This window comes from Dama dama, chromosome 33 (genome assembly GCF_033118175.1).
Source record: "Dama dama isolate Ldn47 chromosome 33, ASM3311817v1, whole genome shotgun sequence".
Lineage (NCBI taxonomy): Eukaryota > Metazoa > Chordata > Mammalia > Artiodactyla > Cervidae > Dama > Dama dama.
The window spans coordinates 29,798,980-29,817,863 of record NC_083713.1 but is presented as its reverse complement, the minus strand read 5'-3'; positions in this window follow the sequence as shown (position 1 = coordinate 29,817,863).

Here is an 18,884-nt window from a genome sequence, read left to right as displayed (position 1 = left end):
AGAAAGAATCCATCCTATGTGTCTTGTGTTAATCCAGCTCTCAATTCGTAGATCCACTGCTTCTCGGCAAGAAAAAGTAAAAGCAATTGTCTTTGATCTACCCATGCATCCCCAGTGCTAGGTGGTGGTCCCGAAGGGAACCAAAGTCCCAGGTCACTGTGACAAACCACACTTGGGCCTCCTAGAGAGAAAGCGTGCTAAAGGGCCTCAATCAAACAGTTCCTCTTCTCTCCCCTTTCTCATTCCTTCGATCACAGCAAAATGCTTGAGAAGTAAATCTGGCTTAAGGATTTTGTTGCACATATTCACAATCAGCAACAACTATTAAAGACCTCTTTGATTTCCCTCACAGGGAAGTGAAAGTGTTCAATACCCTATGCATCCTTCTTAGCTCAAGTCCCATGTTCTCCCTTGTCTGCCCTGCTGGGTTTAATTATTTACAGAAAGAAGCATCTAATCTTTGCTCTCTCCCAGTTAGTACATTCAATTTTTAAACCATGCATTTTGTTTTTCACTAGAATCTCAGCTTCCAGTGATTACTTAGCAAATTCTTTCAACACCTCACTGCACCAAATATTAGGGAAGAAGTAAATTTTTATGTCAGAAGTGAACTAGAAAAATAATTCAGAGAGGTGGTACATAAAAGTTAACCATTTAGCAATTGACTTAAGAAATGTGTGGCTTTTACCTTATCCACATGCAAACTGTTGTTTTATTGCATACTAAGGAATAAAACTGGATTTTCTATTAATAGTCATCATTATGGTCTAGAAAAATTGTAACTTCCATGTACACTAAATCCAAAAGCTTCCTCTCAACCTTACCTGACACCAATGAATCCCTAAGGAATGACTGATAGAGTGCTGTGACTTTGTTGCTTTTAGGGTCAACCTTTCCTTTTGTTCTAACAATCTTATTTCCACTGAGCTAATTAGACAAAGGAGAGCCTTACTAGAAGGTAAGAAGTTCAATCTTTAATGTCAATTGAACAGATTTACAGCAGAAACTCCCCATAATGTCATCCTAAGGAAAAAAGAACAAGCAATAACATCTCTGTTACCTATAAAAGCTGATTTAAGCAAAACAATTAATTAGAAGATGAAGCTGGCTCCCTTCCAAGACTCTCACCTTCAGATACCTTCTTCCTTTCTTTCGTCCCCGCCCCCCATCAAACTATCAACTTTGCATCTCCTTCTCTCTGAACCTCACTCAGGAATGTTTTCTGTGCATTATTATCTCAGCTAACTACTTGGCCAGACAGGGGTAAACATTTCTGCACTTTAACCAGAGTTTCAAGGGGAAGAATGTATTCCTCTAAAGAACTGGCTCTAATGGCGACGGAGCAGACATCTCTGGCCAGGGTGAGAGACACTTTGGAGCCAAGAGACATTCCAGCCCTTCCAACCCATAGGCAAATGCCTTCCCCATCTCTCCAGGAACAACCTTTTCAGCTGCCAAGAGTCTCAGTTCTCACTTGGTTGTTCTTTACTTTCTTCTAGGACTTTGAATAAGGGAACTTAGTAGGAATTTTTCCATCAAGTATGAAGCAACAGACAACTTTCAATACCTGCACTGCCATCCCTAAAAGGAAGTTAAAATAGAACTCTCTCTGATAGTCAAAGGGTCTTTTGAATTAAAAGATGTGTAATTATAGAGAAGAAGACATTCTTAGATAATGGACGGGTAGTAGAGGAGAAAGTCAGCAAGCAGGAATCAGCCAGTACCTAAAGAGAATAGAGGGAACACTGGGTTACAATGGAAATGTACTCTTTCAGGGTAAGCTGCTTTGGACAGACCCATGTGGCAGGAATCTCTATCCTTTGTTGTTTCCAGTTACTTGATGTCAAAGCATGCTATGGGCTCCATCAACAAGGAATGAATGAATGAATGCAAAAATAGCACAAAAATGTCCAAGAGTTGAGTTGCAAAGGTACCAGCTTCTGAAATGAGGTCACCTGATCATTAAATGAGGCTCTGATGGACACAGAGGCACTATCTTTCCCTTGATCCTATCTACCCAGTGATAACACATAAGAATAAGGACTCTGCGGTCAAATCTTGGTTTTGCCACTTACTAACTAGAGGGCTACGGGCAAATTACCTACCCTATCTTTGTCTTGGTTCTTCTATTTTATTTATTTACTTATTTATTTTTTGCTGCAAGGCATGTGGGACCTTAGTTCCCCAGCCAGGGATCAAACCTAGGCCCTTTGCATTGGAAGCACCAAGTCTTAACCAGGGAAGTCCCTGCCTTAGTTCTTTATCCATGAAACTCAAACTGTTAATAATAAAGAAGTGGGTAAAGTTACACCTGTAAAACACTTAGGACTGTATCAGGCACATAGAAAACACTCAACAATTTTAGCAATAAAAATTTCAGGTCATTCTCCCAACTTCTTCACTCTCCGGGTTTCCTTCCTTCCTTGCTGGCCTCTCCTTGTTCCCTCATGCTTACGCCCACCCACCTTTCTGGTTACTTTTCATTTCTATTTGCATTGCTTTGGTAGTCTCATCCTATCTGTATGCTGACAACTTACATGCATGTCACTGAGTCACCACTCTGCCTCTGAACTATGTGGTCATGCTTGCATTAGAAAGCCATCAAAAGAATGGGGTCTAGGGACTTCCCTGGTGGTCCAGTGGCTGAGACTCTGTGCTCCCAATGCAGGGTGCCTGGGTTCAATCCCTGGCTAGGGAACTGGATCCCACATGCCACAATGAAGACCCGGCATACCCAAATAAATACTTTTTTTCAATTTCAAAAAAAAGGGTCTCAAGTGAGAAAGACTGTGCTGAGGGATAAGCAGCCATGGGCGGTTTTCAGCAGTCTGGCCCTCTTCCACTGGGCCCATTTTTCCTTCATTCATCAGGAACAAGACCCATGAATGTCCTGACTTGACATGTGATGTTCTTTCCTCCACAGTCCATGCCGCCTCCCCGACTTGGGAAACCACTCCCCTCTTCAGAGGGCCTTTTGTCTGATCAAGGCTGTTTTCACTGCGCCGTGGTCTCAGACAGATTTCTTTTGTGTTCTGTTTAAACACGGAGTGACAGTCCACTAACATAAAGTCTAAAAACTTTGGCTTATCTTTTTATAAAAGCTACTGTATCAAATCTGTCCTTAAAATAGCAGAATGACCCATTCTGTATGTACAGGGGATTCTCACAGAGTAGCCAAGTGTCTGGGGTGGAAGTTAAAAAGGCTGATGCAGAATCCGCTACAATCAAATGTGTTGGGAGTCATCGGTAGTTGGGGGGCAGTGAGGCGGAGGAAGGGGGAGAGTCAAATGGAAAGAAATAGCGTTGCTAAGCCACTTGTTTTGATAGAGACAGCAATTTTCTTTTTTTCTCCATCAGGACCTTGATGGGGCCTCCAGGAGCCTGGCGGAATTAACGGCTGGCAATACCAGGGACATAGTGATGAGCTGAGGCTGCTTCTTAGTTTTAGTACCCATGGTGGCATCTATCCATCGTTCATCCAAGTTAGATTTATTTAGTTAGCCCAATTCTCGGTACTAGGAATAAGACAATGAATAAGAGAGATAAAAATGTCTGCAGTCCTGGAATTTATATCTTAGAAAAGAGAAACAAAGTAAATAAACAACAGCAACAAAAAAAAACGAATGTCCATTATGTCAGACGGTGATAAGTGCAATGAAGAAAGAGCAAAGAATCTGAGAAATCAACACTAAGAAAGTGACCTATAAGCAATGACCTGTAGAAGGTGAGGGGCAGGTCATGTACAGTCTGAGGCAAGAGTGTTCAAGAAGAGAGGAAGCAAGTACAAAGGCCTTAAGGTGTTCACTATGTTGGGAATAAAGCAAGAATACCATTGTATCTAGACAGTGTATTAAAAAGCAGAGACATTACTTTGCCGACAAAGGTCCATCTAGTCAAAGCTATGGCTTTTCCAGTTGTCATGTGCATATGTGAGAGGTGGACTATAAAGAAGGTTGTGTGCCAAAGAATTGATGCTTTCCAACTGTGGTGCTGGAGAAGACTCTTGAGAGTCCCTTGGACTGCAAGGAGATCAAACCAGGCAGTCCTAAAGGAAATAAACCCTGAATACCTATTTGAAGGACTAATGTTGAAACTGAAGCTCTAATACTTTGCCACCAGGTGCAAAGAACCAACTCATTAGAAAAGACCCTGATGCTGGGAAAGATTGAAGGCAGGAGAAGGGGACAACAGAGGATGAGATGGTTGGATGGCATCACTGACTCAACATACACAAGTTTGAACAAACTCCGGGAGATGGTGAAGGACAGGGAAGACTGGCGTGCTTCAGTCCATGAGGTCACCAAGAGCTGGACTCGACTGAGCAACTGAACAACAACCACTGCACTGTGAGTGGAGGAGAGAAGGAGACAGTTCAGGGGATGTCCAAGCCAATGGTTAGGGTCTACCTGGACTCTGACTCTGTATGAGCTGGGAAGCAACGGTAGCCAGGGAGATGCGGAGATGCACCACCCAGATTCCCCTTCAAGGAAGGGCCAGCTGCAGGGAAGGACTCTCTACCTACTCAACTCCTCCAAGGTCCACCTCAGTTCTATCAATAGAAAGGTATCTTGCTAGGGTAGGCCACATCCAGCAACCGAGGAAAGCCAATTCAGCCTGACACAGAACATTCTCCTTGCCAGCTGCAGCTCCAGAACTCCCCACTGGGTCAATCAAGGCCTTACCCACTTCAGTTTCTTCCTCTGCCTATTCCCGCTTCCTCCCCTTCCCTTCACAGACACTGATCTTCATTAATATCTTGCACTCGAAAGTCTATCTCAGCATCTGTTTCTGAAAAATCCAATTCATGTGTGACAGAAGCCATTGGTGCTTTTGAGTAGAGGAGTGACAAGATCTGACTGGTTTTTAAAGGGGGCTGAGAGTTGACAGGAGGGGGACCAAAGGGCAGCAGGTGATCAGTAGGGAAGGCATTGCAATAATCCAGGTAATAGGTGACCATGACCTGGATCAACACAGCAGTGGTAAAGATGAAAACTGGTTGGATTCTACATATATTCTGATGATTGAAATGATGGGATTTTCTGATGGATTGGATGTAAGGTATAAAAAGAAAGAGTTCAAAGTCTGGAGCCTAAGCAAAGATGGAGTAGTCATTTTCTAAGATGGGGAAATCAATGGATAAAGCAGGTTTGGGGCATTAGTGGAGATCGGGAGTTCAGTTTTTGGATGTAAGTCTGAAATGACTCTTGTACAACCAGGTTATCAAATAAGCAGTTGGACATACAGGACTAGAGTTTAGGGTAGGGCCTGGATTATAGTCCTAAATGTATAAGTTGTCAGCATACAGATGGTATGTCACGAGACAGAATGAGCTACCAAAGCAATGCAGATAGAGATGAAAAGTAATCAGAAAGGTGGATGGAAGGAAACATGAGGGAACAAGGGGAGGCCAACGAGGAAGGAAGGAAACCAGGAGAACGTAGTTTCTTGGAAGCCAAACTATTTCATGGTGGAAGGCAAGATACACTGTGTGCAGTGTTGCTAGTTAGCTAAACAAGATGAGAGCTGAGAATGGATCTTTGGACTTAACAAAATGGAAGTCACCAGTGACTTTGGCCAAAGAAACACCTTGGTCAAGGGTGGTGGGGAAAAAAAAAACCTGAATGGCATGGATATGAGAAAAACTGAGCAAAACTACAGTGGGTAAAGATAAATCTGCCAAGGAATTTTGCCAAGGTACAGAGAAAATAGGTGATAGCAAGAAGGGAATGTGGGGGAAATGAAGATTTGATGAGAGGAGACAAATGGTGAGAGGTAAGACAGAGTGTGATCTAGAACATGAATGAACTGGCTGGACTACAGAGCACAGAAAGTTCGTCCCGAGGAACAGGAGGAAAGACAAAATATACAGGCTGAGGTGCAAGTGATGATGGTTGAGTTATGAGAATTTGCGTCCTTCTGTTGATTGCTTCCATTTTCATGTCTATAAGAAGCAATGTTGTTGGAGCAGGTGGTATTGGAGGTCTGAGAAAAGAGGACCAGACTGCTGAGGGTGGAGGCAAGGAAGTGATGCTAATGATGGGCCATCAAATATAAGCTAAGGAAGTAAATAACTGCGGGATTTGAGGGACAGTGAAGAGGTGGCAGGATCAATGGACTATAAGTCCCAGTGGAATCAACAAAGAGTTGGGCAATAAGATTTTCTAATAACTCCCAATGCCAAACATGGGATAGATGCCAGTGAGCTCTGCCAGGGGATGCTCTTGAGATGAATTCCCGACCTGGGTCAGCTCAAAGAACCCCAGATTCTTAACAGTGGGAGGAAGGACATCAAGGGTGTCCAAGGAAAGAGCAGAGAAAGCAAAGAATCCAATTAAGACACAAACAGTGGCTGCAGGGAGGGACCGGCACATCGGCCAGGAAAGGAGACCGCCAGGAATGGGGGAGTACTTCATATCACCCTGGGATATAAATGAGTCGTTTTCCTTGTTACTGTAGCTACCTTGTAACATCCCCATCCAAAAGAAAGGATAGATATAACTGGAGTACTCTCCACTGCTAGTGGAAGTAATTTGCCATGGCAAGTTAGTTTCAGTTTACAAAACTGAGACAGATTACCCAGATCAGTTGTTTCCAAATCATCTGACTCTCAGAATTGCTTAAAATACAGATTCCATACTCCTGATATAGTAGGTGTGGGTTTTGGCCTAAGAATATATATTTAAAGCTCCCCAGATAATTTTTATATGCCAAGCTTAAAAACCTAGCTTATTTCCATCTAGGGACCCTAGAGATTATCACATTCTATAAATTGTGATGAAATAATGCTTTTGAGAACACAGGTGAAATCTCAAAGTTGTCCCCAGATAGGATCAAGAAAACATGTAGCCCCATTTGCCCTGGCAGCTGCAATATAACAATATGGGAAGCCAGCCTGAAGACAAAGCTGAAACCTAGAGGGGAGTAGAGTCAAAAAGGACACAAAGAAAGAGAACTGGAGCCCTGAACGCACCTTACCTGAACCCCACTCTGCCTCAGAAGTTTTTGCTTACATGAGTCAATAAATACCCTTAATTGTTTAAGCCAATTGGAGGTGGGTTTTCTGTTTCTTACAACAAAAAGTATTCTCCACAGCCTTCCCACATCAAAATCAAACCAGTGTGGAAGTACACACTAGCATTTTCTCCTTCCCTTTAGTGACAGTAAAAGGTAGGTAAGATTGACATATTTCAGATATTTCCATCCCTAAATTCAATTTTACTTAAGGATTTCCTTATCAAACTAAATGAGTTTTTATTTTTTTCCCTTTAACAAAGAAAATCTCCTTGTTAATGAGAATAAAACCCAAAGAACTGGACTCAAAATGACAAGCAAGTCTCTGACACCATAAGACAGGATGTTTTTATATGAGAATCCAAGAAAGTCTAGCAGAACAGAAGTGTAGCCATGGTCTTCTTCCTCTTTGGGGGGTTTTCCTCAATAACTACTGGGCACTCAAAAGTAGATATGCTATTAATGTGAATCAGTGAGTAAAGGCTTATTTTCAAAGTTGCTGATCTTCACGATGCTGATGATATATAAACTTAAAGGAGACCTCTAGTATTGCTTCCAAATTTGGAATCTCAAGACCTGGATAATAAACAAGCCATTGTATCCATAATAACAGTGGCTTAACTTTTTAACGCACGGAGTGGTAATTACATTTCCTTCATTTCTCACTGTTTCCAATAATGCTGGGGGTCAGGCAAGACCTGAGGGCTAATGACCAAAAGCATAGAGATTTTAATGTGAAACTTCACATTGTCTAATCTGTTATTTTCTTGGAGAGACATTTAAATTTCCTGAAAACTGATGTTTCCATTTTCTTGGTACATGATACAGAGATATTAGAAATAAGACTTAAAGACCGGAAAAATAACCATTGGCATAGAGGACAAATGTTTAGCATTTCTGAATTAATCCAGTGAAGTGTGAAAGACACCTGTTCCACTGTCTGTAGAAGTTTCCTAGGGTATATGCTAAGGATTCTTAGATGAGCACCAAAGTGCATTCCGTCTCCACTGAAGCACCTTCATATGTCTCTAAACCCTTCTTCTCTCCTTTCTCTCTAGCTCTTTCTCACAGCCAAGGTCTAGTGCCTGGAAAAGGGACATTTTAGGAATAAAAACAAATGAAGTAAGTTGGAAAAGGGACAAAGGCGTAGGACTTGCTGAAAAATGAAATCCTGCAAAGGACTACAAGGGACTCAAGAGCTTCCATACTTTGATCTATCAGATCATTTTCGAGAACATTCCAGTTCATCACAAAGTAAAGCTCCAAATAAGAATCCCTTAGGCTACAAAAAAATCCTTTAGGCTACAACTACCCTTCTAGTTGCAACATGATCACATGAACACAACATCATGTCCATGTCTTGCTTTAATATTTGCAAGACTTTTCCCTCTTCAATTACTGAGTGATCCCAGGACCACCTACTCTTGAGAAATTTCAAGTCTGTCTTCATATACAAAATGGAAAACTGGTTTTATCTGATAAGGTGTTCCAAATATCTGTTGTTTCTGCAACTCCACATCTGTTCACCATTCTTCTGGGAGCCTTACCTCATTTTCCCTCTGGGGTCTAGACTTAGTCTGTGACTTCAGAGATCAAGCATGTGACTCTAGTCTAAGCCAGAGGCACATTTCATGTCCCTGGATACAGTGACTGGTTCTCCGATGAGCTTATGATCTAAGAGGAGTCTCTGAAATGCAATTGAGACTTTTGCTGAGAATAAATAAAACAAAACTTACTCTTTTCCATTGGACATAACATTAAAGGATGTGACAGCCATCTTGTAAGACCAGAGAAGAATACACTAGATAACACAGTCATCTCAGAACCAGGAGACAGAGAAACCAATCAACATGAAATAGGCTGAGCGCCCACCTGTACTAGGTTGAACCAAATTGCCAAATTTGACTGCTTCTGACCTAGGAAAACAACAATCCCATATGGTTCAACCTAATAGCTCTATCTTTTCAACTATGTATTTCAATACTCCTTCCTTTTGGCTTCAAGCAATTTAACTGAGTTCTCTGTCATTTACAAACATGAGAATTCAGACTTATGTGTAAGGTTGCTGTAGGCACTAAAGCACTGTGTCCAAGATGCACAAGAAAATCATTTAAAGATCTCTTGTACTAAAAAGCCTGGGGGGCGGGGGGAGGGGGAGAGAGATACCACGATACAATATCTTCTCCACAAGTTTAGAAAAAGTTAAATTCTTTTTTTTTTAATGTTAATACCGTAGTTTTATTCATAAGAAAGATAAAAACAGGCTTTAAAGATTAGTAGGTAATTATTCAACGTATCATCCCATCTACGCTACAGTTTTAAAGATTTTAGTAAAACTATGCCGACTTAATTTTTTTTCCAATTATTTTTATTAGTTGGAGGCTAATTACTTTACAATATTGTATTGGTTTTTGCCATGCATTGACATGATAGAAAAAATTAAATTCTTGAAAACGTAAGTCATGATGGATAGAAATACATGAGACCTCACAGTCTAAAAAGAATTTCACACTCTTCTCAGTTAACTGGCATAACTACCCTATGAGGTAAATATGTGCCCGTTTTATAGATAAAACCAACCCAGAGCAGTTGAGTATGTTGTAATGAATTTCCCAGATAGAAAATGGCAGAGGCAACTTTCAAATCCAGATCCTCTAATCCCCAAATTCACACTTTTCCTACTTTGTCTCACAATGCTAAGATGGTCAAGAAATCAATTAGGAAACATTTGTACAGGCCCTTAATAAAACATGGGAAGCATCAAAGAAATATCTCTGACATTGCAAAACATCTACCAATCTGATCATTCTAAAAGCAGCCCAAAACACCGAGGCTAGAATGTGTCAAATCGAATATTGGTGAAATCCTAGCCAGAGTCATTAGGAACTAGAAAATGACTACCTCAGAATTTTAAACACAAAGTTGCAGCTCATTTTAACTGTGGAATCTAGACTCCCCTTTTCAGTTCTCATCGTCCTTAACCTCTCTGTTATATTGATACTGCTGTCTTACTAGCACACTGTAGATGCTTATTAATAAATGTTTGTGGATTACCACAATGTAACAATTTTTTTAATTCCTCAAGATCACAAAATTAATAGATTAAAACTATTAATATCTGGGTTATATCAGCTCTTCAGAAATGTGCTCTGATGGTCCACAATTTTTAAAAATGGATCCAGAGGCACAGACTTTGGGAATTCTCAGTTCAGTCCAGTCGCTCGGACGTGTCCAACTCTTTGCGACCCCGTGAATCACAGCACGCCAAGCTTCCCTGTCTATCACCAACTCCCGGAGTTTACTCAAACTCATGTCCATCGAGTCGGTGATGCCATCCAGCCATCTCATCCTCTATCGTCCGCTTCTCCTCCTGCCCCCAATCCCTCCCAGCATCAGGGTCTTTTCCAATGAGTCAACTCTTTGCATGAGGTGTCCAAAGTTTTGGAGTTTCAGCTTCAACATCAGTCCTTCCAATGAACACCCAGGACTGATCTCCTTTAGAATGGACTGGTTGGTTCTCCTTGCAAGGAGACTCTCAAGTATCTTCTCCAACACCACAGTTCAAAAGCATCAATTCTTTGTCGCTCAGCTTTCTTCATAGTCCAACTCTCACATCCATACATGACCACTGGAAAAACCATAGCCTTGACTAAACAGACCTTTGTTGGCAAAGTAATGTCTCTGCTTTTTAATAAGCTGTCTAGGTTGGTCATAACTTTCCTTCCAAGGAGTAAGTGTCTTTTAATTTCATGGCTGCAATCACCATCTGCAGCGATTTTGGAGCCCAAAAAAATAAAGTCTGACACTGTTTCCCCATCTATTTCCCATGAAGTGATGGGACCAGATGCCATCACTTGGGAGTTCTGGATCAAGCTAAAAACACCTGGTTATATTAATCTATCATAAGATTCAGCTTAGGCCTGAGACAGGTGACCCACCCAACTGAAGATTCGCCAAGATCATCTTTTCATCATGCTTTGCCTCATCTGATAAGTCAGGATCAACACAAAAGGAATCTAGAGATCTCAATGTGGGGACAGTTAGAGGACATGCGTCTAAAGAAGGTCCTATAGAAGAATGAAGAGTCTCAGGTGCAGACCCTGGCTCTATCACACAAGCCCTTAGGTAGGGCATTTAATCCCCACCCTTCCACTCCTTTCAGTCTCCCTCCAGGGTTTAGTTACTTAGCTATAAAATAATGCCAAGCAGTCCAAGATATATATTTAAGGTTATAATAGTTTATATTAAAATAGGGCAGGGACAGGAAGTTTAAGCAGAAGCCCCAAAGACTGGCAAGGAAGAACTTCAGTAGAAGAAAGAAAAGCCAACTGCTGTGAAATAAAAGCAGCAGCAGATAATAGAGATGTGATAGAACCAAAATGTTGCCTGTTTGCTACTGGCCACACAACCCTTTTAAGCATGCAAACTGTACCCAAAGACATAATTGTCATAAAATCTGATCCTATTAAGGGCACAAACTTCTATTGGATGAAAGAATATCATTGTCCTGAGAAACCATAACATTTTCTGAAAAACTTCAAATCACATCCTGGAATCTGGGAATTCTTCAGAGAAATGTTAGGTGGAAAATACTTAAAGATATTCTCATGTGCATTTTGAAATGAGAAATATGATCAGTAAGCAAGGAAAGGTATTATGAATCAAAGTAATAAAAAGGGCTATTAGTTTATGATCATTGTCTATAATGCCTTACACCATGCTAAGGCACACTTACCATTTTATGTTCATAAAACGTCACAGAATAGATTCTCCCATTATCATACCAGTTTTACAGATAAGCAGTTTGAGCCATGCAAAGTTAAAGGACTTCCGCAAGGTCATACAGCTAGAATGAGGTGAAGCCATTGCTTCAGGCCCTCCTGCATTTTTTTAAAAGCATTATGCAAAACAGAGGGCAGTGCAAATAATTTCTAGCCACAGATATGCAATATTTTTTAAAAGACTAACTGCAAAACACTCTCCCAGTTTCTAATGATACGCAGTTTGCAGGATGATCTTACCTAAAATATTTTATGCTAAAATAAGGGCATTTACAATGTCATCACACTTCTTCATCTAAGTCAAAAATCATTACAACAGGCATCTAGAAATCTTCTTAAACCCCCAGGTTGACGATATTCAGAGGACATGTATGTAAAAATGATCAAGTGGGAAGACTGAGAGTGAGGATAGAAACCTGAGTTTCTGGAAATATCCAGTTATGAGCAGCAAGCAAATTCTACAGTATGTGGCAAAGACTTGCAAAAAGTCCCTTGGCTTCTTTAGTAACTTCACATGTGGACAGTAACTAAAGGGGTATGGCATTTCTAGTACAAAAGAGCCATATACTAGAGCAGTTTAGTTAAAGCCTCTGGAATCAGAATCTCTGGGAATTGTCTCACAGTGATTTTCTAGCCATATGACCTGAAGGAAGTTAACTGGTCTATGCCTTCATTTCCCATCTGTAAAACAGAAACAGTAAGAGTGCTTACTTAAAAAGGGGCATGATAAAGACTAAATTTCAACAAGTGCAAAATACTTAGAACAGGGCCTGCCACATATAAGTATATGATATATATGACATCATATGATATATACTATACCTATTATTATTATAGAATGAAAGATGGATGGGTCTAAACTACCAAGAAGAGTAAGTACAGGTCATTTGGTGACTAAGACATTTTAACAAAGGGATGAGAACATCTGTTTGCATTGTATGTAGACAACCCAGATGTATCCCAGTTTAATCCAGACAAGATTTCCTTTTGCCAGGCACTGACAGGAACATATAGTAAAACTTGTGGCTATATTTAGGACAAACCCTCCACAATAATAATAAATTCTCTTTCTCTGCTACCAACCCTGAGAAAAGATTTTCAAAGTTAGAATTATTAACGTTCTCTTCCTGCCTCCCCTCCTTTTCCAAAGATTTTTACACGACCAGTGAGGTTTGTCGGCGTTTCCAAACTTCTTCCCAGGAAGTCTGCAATGTGTACTGCTAGGAGTTGCTGTATAATTACTTAGTTGATTCCCTCTAAGGAGCTTACTCTAAGAATTGAGGAAAGAAAGCAGATTAACCATTTGAATACATGCCACCGGCCCATCCCCTCTCTCTGCCATAAATGGGGGCTTCTGCAGTCTCCACTCTTCAACCCTAATATGTGATCCAGGGAAATCAATTTATTGCTTTGGCTAATCCTACAACAATAGGGGTTTCATTTTCATTGTAGGGCAATTAAGTTGTCCGAGAAGGAAGGAGCGGGAGGAAGGGGTGGGGGGGGGGGGGGAGGGGAGAGGGTGGTCTCCCATCCCCGCAGACAGATTAGTGCCCCTGGAGGCAGCAGCGTCCGCTCCGTCTGTCTGGTGGTCGGTCACACGCAGCTCTTCGCTGCTACCTAGCAACGCAAAGCCAGGGAGAGAGCTCGCTTGTTCCCCTGCCTCCTAGCCTCTCCCATTCATCCCTAGCTTCCTCTCTCTCCTTCTCCCCGACCCCAGCCCCCGATCTCTCTCTTTCCCCTGCTTCTCTGCCTTTTCCTCTGTACTAGTCTTCTCTCCTCCTCCCCTCTTACTCCTTCTATTCTCTCCCCTACTCCCTCCTCCTCTTTCCGTCTCCTCCGTTCCTGTAAAAAACTAAAACTCTCCCGACAACTTGAGAGAAGTTTACAGCGCTTCATCGCAGAAGCTTTCTCCATTCGAGCCCTCAAAACTCTGGCCGCGCAGTCGAGCCCCATTCATCAACACAAAAGCCTCCACTGCCCGGCTGGAAAGGGAAACCCTTCAAGAAAATGCTGCAGCGTATCAGCCACTCTCTCGGCCAATCCCACCTCCCAGCCTTATCTCGACTAGTGAATGATCTTTATCGAGATGCGGTCTCTTGGGGGTCACGGCGAGACCAAGTTTCGCTGCTGCAAAGAGGCGAGGTGCCCGAGCCCGCAGCCTGGGCGCGCGAAGGGATTCCCCGGCAGGGCGCTGCAGGTGGAAAGCTGCGCACGGAGCAGCGCGGAGGACTGCTTGGCCCGGGAGAGAAGAAACCAGCGCGGGGAGCCGGCTGCGGACTCTCGGGGAGAGCAGCAAAGTACCTTCCAGGAGGGTTGGGACAAACCTCCGTGGGAACAAAGGCGGGGTCCTTGCGGGGTGTGCTGTCACCGAAACCGCAGTGGCTGCTCTCTCAAGTTTCGGACAGCTCACTACCGGGGCGGGCGAAGGAGGGGCGCTCCTGCTGGCCCCACGCAGGGCAACCTGAGTGCGCCACAGGGAGCTGTCCGGCCGCCTCCCGCTCCTGGCCTCTGCCGGCCGCAGCCCCCTCCGCTCGCCCGCGGACCCGACCCTGCCGCAGCCAGGGAAGTCCCGCACTCCGCGCGGAGCTCGGACCGGTGGGCGCTTACCTCCGCCACTGGCCGGCGCCAGGCAGGCGGCGAAAGCCAGCAGCAGCGTGCACGCTGCCGCCGCCGCCCAGCGCTCCATCCCCGCGACTGTCCGGGTCCCCGGCCTCGCCGTTCCTTCCCCGGGAGGTGGGCGCGCGTCGCACTCGGCACTGTAGCGCCTCCACTGGGGAGCGCTCTTTCAGGGCCGCACCTCCGCGGGCTCCTAGTGGCAGAAAGCCGGGACCCGCGCCCGAGGAATCGCGTTTTCTACCCGCGCCAGTCCCCACCCTCCAGACCTTGCATAAAGCCCTTTAGACCCGCCCGCCCCGGAACTAGCCTGCGGGAATCCCGCGGGGCAGGCCCCCTGCCGCCCGGCCCGCCCCCTGCACTGTGCAGCTGCGAGAGGAGTCGGGACCCGAACACACGCGTGCACTCTCACGCATGCACTCCTACAGACACAGCCGCGCGCGCACACGCACCCGCTCACACGTGCACGCACACGTCCCAGGTACACACGCTCATTCACACGCGCACACACGCTCATCACCGTCACACACTCACACTGACACGATCACACGCGGGCAGGACTGGCTTCCGCACAGAAGGTGGCTAGGCGATCCACACGGATGTCGGCCACCTATAGTTTTTGAAAAGGGAAAATAAGAGAAGGAAGAGGAGGGAAGGGGAAAGAGAAATGGAGAGCTTGCTCGAAATTTGTGACTATTTTATTCTCTAGTTTACAATCCTCGAGCTCCCTCGGACACCCGGGTTTCCCCTGGAGAGTTTGGCGTGCTCTATGTTTTTACGAGTTACGGGGGGAGTTAGATCAATGTTGGGGCGATGGGGGCGCGTCGGATCCTTGAGATTTTCTCAAGCACCACGTCTACAGGTGTCACGGCCAGATCGTGCTTCTTACAAAGCTGATCATTTTGAAGCAAAACTGAAAGAATGAACGTCTTCTCGACGGTGCAGGTGCCCCTTTATGCGAGGGAGAAACTAAAGGGGTTCAGAGAATCCCGCCGCTCCTTTCCTTGGGGCAGCGTTAGCCCGGCTGGCGAGGGCTGGAGGAGGGAGCCCCAAAGAGCACTGTGAGAGAAACTTAAAGAGCATCGTTCTCAGCCGATAAGTGGCTCCAGTGCCCACAGAAAGGAGGGTCCGTGCAACCTCTTTGCTGGCCACGTGGAGCCCTGTGTGAGAAGGAACGGTTTCTAGGCCAGGGGTCACCCCGGAATTTCCTCACCCCGGAGCCAGGCCCTGGTCCAGGGAGTCAGGAGCCCTTTCTCTCAGCCAGAGGAGCCGTGGCCGTCAAGACGACATCCCAGCACCCACGTAGTCCCCGACCCACAGGCTGCCACCCCTTCTCCCCGAGCCTGGATCCTGAGACTGTAGAACTCTGCTGACCCCAAACAGCCCGGGCTTTAGTGGTTGGTGAAGCTTTGAGGGGAGGGAGAAGGGGAAATAGATATTATTTTTGAAAGACAGGATGAGAGAAATAGACCCAGATAAAGAAAACTTTGACTTAAAAAAGAGTAAGGTGCGAGCAGGGGCGGGAGAGATTTAGCGGCTTTCTCAAGAACTGGAAATCCAGAGTTCTCGGCTCCGACCGAAGTCACTGGGGCGTCTGGCGCTGGGCGGCGCCGCGGAGGAGGCAGGATTGGGGACCCGAAAGGCATGGGGGGCTGGGAAGTCAAGGGGACGGGGCGAGCGGGAGGGGGGAGGCAGCGAGAAGCTGCACTTTCGTCTCGGTGGGTGATTTATGCCGGTTCCGGGCGGCCGGGGCGATGGTACGAGACCGCGCCGGGGTCAGAGCACTCCGACGCCGGCCGGGGCCGCCCTGCATAGTCAATGAGCGTCCCCGCACCACAGTTACAAAGAGCCGCTGCGGGCGCTGGGGAGGCGCGCGCCGCAGGCGGTGCGCGGGTGGGGGCACCGCGGGCGCCGGAGAGGCTGCGTCCGCCCGGGGCGTGCGTGGGGAGCTGAAGGTGCGGGAGCGGGAGCGCAGGCGCGATCGGGGGCGAGGGGGCGGGCGTGGGGGCGGCGTCTGTGTCCTTTCTCTGTTTAGCAGCGCGGGCTCCAAACATTCCTTTCTGCACTGAAGGGTTTCCCTCATTGTTGCTGTCTTTGTGCTGCGGTGTTGCCAACTTACTGGAATTCCTGACGTGGTTGCACAGCAGGGCTCAGGCTGACCGTACGAACCAGCTGCGTTTGTGTATGGGGCCGACCCCGCCGTTAATCCCAGAAAAACGCCAGAGAAGGGGGGAAGAATGGAGGGAGGGCAGGAGGGAGGGGAGCAGATGAAGGGGTGGGGATGGAGGGTGAGGGACCAATAACGAAACACTGCCTATCATTCCCGAGACTGTGTGTACACTCGCACATCCACAGTCTTTTCCCCTAGAAAACCCCAATTTTTCAGTGCACTACCAAACTCGGGCCACTTAAAACCAGACATCTTTTTACAGCCTGCACCGTGCGCCAGTTTTTATCTCGGTATCTATACCTGGGAATGCCTGTTGCTAGATTTGGGGGATTAAAACTAAGGACTAGCATCCGGGAAAGCGCAGGCTCGCTCAGTTTTGATTTACGGCAGCACTGTTTCTATGTAATGCAAGTTTCTATATAATGCAAAATCTCTTTACGTTCCACATTTCTCTCTACATCTATACATAAAGGACTTTACAGTGCCCTTAACCAAAAGAGAGGAAAGTGCTGAAAAGTTAAATTTATTCTACTAAATTTGTATTCATTGATTTCCTAAATATATTTTTTACTTTATTTTATTATGCATCTCAATGCCAAACTACTGGTAATATTTTCAAAGCATTTGTTACTATTCTGACTTAACTTCTGCTTCCTGTAGTGGACATGAAGTGGAAAAACTCCTTGAGTACCAGTCCAACCTCCAGCTTGCTAATAATCTAACCCAGATTTGCCACTTGGTGCCACAGAGCTAACTGCTCACTGAACAGTTTAAATCCAATGTCCATAAGAGTTCAAACTTAGCATGATGGAGCCTGAACTATAAACCTTTAGTGTTTCTTATCTCAGTAAGGGGCACCACCATCCACGCCACAGGCCAAAGCTAAAATTGTCATTTTTTAAAAAATATTTATTTTTATTTTGCTGTGATGGGCCTCAATTGCACCACATGGGATCTTTTCAGTTGTGGCTTATGAGATCCAGTTCCCCTACCAGGGATCAAACCTGGACCCCCTGCATTGGGAGCTTGGAGTGCTAGCCACTGGACCACCAGGGAAGTCTGTGAAATTGTTCTTTTTGACCCTTTTCTCTTCCATACTCCATGTACAAGTTCCTCAATCCAATCACTTCTTCTCAAATCAAACTCACCCATTTTTCTCAGTCTCGTTGCCAGTAGCACAACTCTCTCACCTGAATTATGGCTAGATCCTTATAATGGGGTCCTTGCTGCCAGTCTGCCCTGGCACATCTATTTTCCATTCCACAAACAGATGATCCAAGTGATACTTCTACCAGACTAGTGCTTTCAGACAAAGGTAATTAACTATTAGAAGGTTATGAAATCAACATAGTAGGTCAGACAAGAATTATTTTCAAATAGAACAGAATAGAAACTAAAATAACTTTCATATGGAGAAGATATGTGTTGTTTCACAAAACTCTTGTGAAACAGACATTCCACTATGTAAAATATCTTTCTTGTTATGCATCTCAGTCAAAAAAGTTTGAAGTATCTCTCCTTAAACGACTTATTAATTAGAGTAGTAGTAACAAGTTTAGAACCTGGCAGGTGTTGTAATGTGTGTGTGTTGTGTGTTAGTCGCTCAGTCACGTCCAGCTGTTTGTGACCCCATGGACTATAGCCCACCAGGCTCCTCTGTTCATGGGATTCTCCAGGCAGAATACTGGAGTGGATTGCCATTCCTTTCTCCAGGGGATCTCCCTGACCCAGGAATCGAACCCTGGTCACCTGAATTGTAGGCAGATTCTTTACCATCTGAGCCACCATTACTTAGGTATGTTAAGGTCAACAGATCAGGAGATAGCCATTAAAAAGACAGTTTATTATACTCACAGATCCCAGAAGAGGGAATACAAGTCAGGACACTGAAACCCATACAGGCAACTGCCAAAGTCATCACTCAGAGAGCAAAAGGAGGGAATTGTGGGCAAGAACCTTTACTTTGTTTCCACAGGAAGGAACAGGGAATAGACAGGCCAGGTAAGCAGGTTTTGGATAGGATAGTTAGTCCTTGTATTTGCTAATGTCCTTGTATTTGAACATAACACCCTGCCCCCTCCTCCCTGCCCCAGCTCTGGAGGAGGCAGGAGATCAAGGCAAGGTGAGTCAGGTATATTATCAGGACAAGGTGTATGCAGCAAATGCAGGCAAAGGCAGATGCATCAAGATTACCGAAGCTAGACATAGGGTAAACAAAGCAGATACCACAGTGTATACCTACACAAATGCACAACATATTCATGAGAAAGCATCAGAAGAATCCAAACAGGATATACTGTAAGCTGAGG